The sequence below is a fragment of the Phoenix dactylifera genome, chromosome 3 (genome assembly GCF_051530095.1).
Source record: "Phoenix dactylifera cultivar Ajwa chromosome 3, Ajwa_hap1_PhDact_Kaust_v1.1, whole genome shotgun sequence".
NCBI classification, from domain to species: Eukaryota; Viridiplantae; Streptophyta; class Magnoliopsida; order Arecales; family Arecaceae; genus Phoenix; species Phoenix dactylifera.
The window spans coordinates 40,998,759-41,002,549 of NC_143192.1; the positions used below are offsets into that span (position 1 = coordinate 40,998,759).

Genomic DNA, 3,791 nt, shown 5'->3' on the forward strand with positions numbered 1-3,791 from the left:
ATAAATTTTTAAAAGATTATTTTTGGCAGTAACAGATTATTGACAAAAATTTCTGTCACCAAATTTAATTTTTAATTCCAAAAATATTAAAAATATTATTTTTGAGTAAACCTAAATTAAAAGAAAAAATAAAAGGAGGAATATCCAAAATGAAACTAAGTGTGCCCGCCGTTCCGCCCAAATTTCTTCGACAATCCAAATTCCAATCGCTCTCTATAAAACTCAAATTTCTTCTTCTCATTTTAAAATCTCATGGTGTCGGCCATGACCCATTTGCACCCCTATTGCAAGTTTCCTGCTTTATAGAATTTTTTTACCATACTTTATAGTTCAAAAATATTTTTGCCTTGCAAGTCCCATCCAATCAGCCTTATAAATAAAAAAAAAAATTGATATGAAATTTGGCTTGCAAACCGATTTAGCCCAAATCACGATTTAGCCCAAATCAGCCTTTGGCTTGCAAACCGACTTAAATAAAAAACCCTAACCTTTCCCTTCCCTTCCCGTCCCGTCCCTAGTTGAGAGCAGCCGCCGCCCCCCCCACTCCCTCGCCCCCCCTCCCTCGCTGAGAGCTAGCCGTCGCCGCCCTCCCTCGCTGAGAGCCGTCGCCCGCCGCACCCCCTCGCTGAGAGCCGCCGCCGCACCCCCCCTCCCTCGCTGAGAGCCGCCGCTGCCTCCCCTCCCTCGCTGAGAGCCGCCGCCGCCGCCGCCCCCGCCCCCCCTTTTCCCTCGCTGAGAGCCTGATAGCCGCCTCCTCTCGGTGTCGTCGCCTCTTCAACGACCGGCCGGCGGCTCTTCGCGTCCTTCTCCCCCGGACGGCAACCTCCGCGGCTCCGGTCACCGACTCACAACCTCCCCGGACGGTAAAAGTTTTCTCCTCCTCCTCCTCCTCTTCAAGCTCGATCCCGGTAGATTTTGCCCAAGCCCGGAGAGAGAAAGAGAGAGAGAGAGAGAGGTGGTGGGGCAGCGAGAGAGCTCAGAACAGTGGGAGAGTGGGGAGTGGGGACAGTGGTTTTGTTTTAGTTGCCACTGCAGGGTAATGGAAGCAGTTTGAATTTTCTGACACCCGAGAATTCTTGGTGTTGTGGAAACTCAACATTGAGTTGAAATTTCAGCACTCTAAATTCTTTGGCTCTGCTGAGTGATGATTACCTTTCCAGTAAAAGAATTATATAAATCAGCAATTAGTTTATTTTAAGTCATCTTAAATTCTTCAAATTCCGCCAACTAAAAATTCACATTCTAGAGTCTTAATGCTGAGTTGAAATTTCCGTGCAGAGAATTCTTAGTCTCTGCTGGTTTCCCTCCCAGTAAATGAATTATATAATATGTGTAAATTAGTCTAAGCTGTATGTAATACAACCAAGGTCTTGCACGTTCTCAGCTGAAAAATCTTCATGAAATTTCTTGGGAGCCTTGTCTATCATATTTTTTTTTTGATAAATATGATACGGGCACTTTTTGCTAAAATAGACGAAAGAGAGGAGGGATTTTTTTTTTTTTTTTTGCTAAAATAGACGAAAGAAACTTTGATATATCTGAGTAGCTGCTTTTATTATGATACTTGGACACATCACTTGGTTGGATAAATCATGATACGGGCACTGTGTCGAATTTACTGTTGCTAAAATAGACAAAAATAATGTTGTACTTGAGGAGCTCCTTAATATTATGCATTTTTATTCTGACACATTTGTTAGTCCTACCAATGGTTTGCATATATTTAGACTGCTTCACTGATTATTGTTGTAATTTTGAGGGTTGATGGGTTGGGATTATGTAAAGTTCATGGATTTTAATTTTTTCGTCATGTTATTCATTTTTACAATCATTGTTCATCTGCAAGGAATAATGGAAAGTGGTGGAAAGTGGTGTTGCTTCATGGTTGTGAGTTATTTCCAGTGTGCAATCAAGAAGCTGGTCAAAAAGCTTGCTAAGAAGTACCATGCTTTCCTAGCATCAGAGGCGATCATGTATATTCACATTTGTTCTATGTGAAGCAGATAGTATTCCATATGTAAATTTGGATGATTTGACTTGTATTCCTTGTCTTTGTAAAGATTAAATGCTTTTTGAATATTGCTGGTATTAGATGAATGAACAGATAACTTGTAAAGGTTAATTCCTTATGTTCAGCTTTTTGTAAAGATTGAATGCCTTCTTAATGTCAATGATGCTGGGACAAGATTGAATGACTTATTTTTGTCATGCTTATGATAACTTCTCATCTTCATAAATATCATACCAGTTTTTGTTTCTTTTACATTTTTTACGATCTTGCCTTTCGTGTTTTTAATGATTCGGTTTTTCTTATGTTGTTTTCTTTTTTTATCATCTCTTTAATATTTTCTAGAGAAGTGAAGCTGTCATGGTAAGTATAATTTTTTTATGATTCATAAATATTATTGAGCTTGCTCATGTTTATCTCTTGTTTGATCCACCATAATGTTTTCTCTTCTTTTAAATCAACTGGCAGGCAAAGTATTCAGCTGAATACTCCAAAAAATATGGTGATGCCTCCACCTCAGATGCTCCTCCACGTGATTATGACTTGTGGTTTGAGGCAACTGGTGTCCCAACTCATGGCCATGTCTATGGCTTTAGTCCCCTAGAGGATCTCACTGGAATTATTGGGCAATCATCATCTGCTTCCACCTCTACAAGTCAAGCTCCAGAGCTGTACACTCATGAAGACCTTCTACGTATTCTTGAGCAAGAAAAGAAAAAATGGCAAGAGGAGGTTCTTCAAAAGATGAGAGAAGAGATTGGCTTTGGACCAAGGCATGCAGATCGGGGGAGTAATGGTGATTCTGGTTCTGCTGATCATGCTTCATTATAATTGTTTTTGCCTTAGATGATAGGTCTTTGCATTCCTAGGAGGAATGAAATCTCTGTTGATCTTTATGACATATTTTTAGACTTTGATTTTGATGGATTCAGGACATGTTGATGCCAATTTTGAATGACATTTAAAATGACTTTTGCGTAATGTTGAATGCCTTTGCTATTAATGATATTATTGTTATTATTATTATGTGCCAATCAATGTACCAAATGTACCAGGTTATTAGATTGTGATCGGTGACCAAATTTTGGTTACTAAATTGTTTACCAACTATTGTGACGAGCAGTCATAAACTTAGTGACAGGATTTTGGTCAATAAAAATTGATTTTGCTCAGCGCGTTTGTAACCAATTAGTGACCGTAAACTTATCACTAGGTCAGTGACGGGATTAATGACAAATGTAGTGACAAAATGTGTGACCATGTCTGTGACGACTAAATCTGTCACTAAAGGTCGTGACAGATTAGTGACCAAACTTGTGACCGCATTCTGTGACAAAATCAGTGACCAAGTTGCCTTCGTCACTAACTCCGCAACTGGATAGTGACGGGAAATACATAATTTCTTAAATATTTAATTCTTGAATTTGTAACGGCTTAGTGACGGCGGTTCTGTCACGGAGGTTAGTGACGGGAATTGCCGCCGTCACGGAGAATTTAGCGACGCGTGTTTTTGTAACGAAGTCAGTGACGGGAGCTCCGGTCACAAATTCCATATTAGTAACCGGAAACACGGTATAGTGACGGAAATCTCCGTCACTATACGCGTGTTTTCTGGTAGTGTATTTAGTATATTTGAAGTTTAGAATAATTAAGGCAAGCTCACTGCCAATCAGTTTGGCATAGTCCTGAACTTCAGTAAGGTTAAACTTTAAGGTGCCAAGCATTTCTGGATCTCTAATACGCCTAAAAGAGTTCAAATTTTCTGCTGGATTCCTCTCCTTTC

The 3,791-nt window shown here is 39.9% G+C and overlaps 1 long non-coding RNA gene across 1 annotated transcript; it reads left to right on the forward strand.

The window, feature by feature from the left end:
• Positions 1-879: 879 nt before the first annotated feature.
• On the forward strand, positions 880-3,042 carry LOC120109892 (uncharacterized). Its single transcript, XR_015976361.2, has 2 exons — positions 880-2,371; positions 2,477-3,042. It is a non-coding gene; the product is annotated as an uncharacterized LOC120109892 (long non-coding RNA).
• Positions 3,043-3,791: the final 749 nt, after the last annotated feature.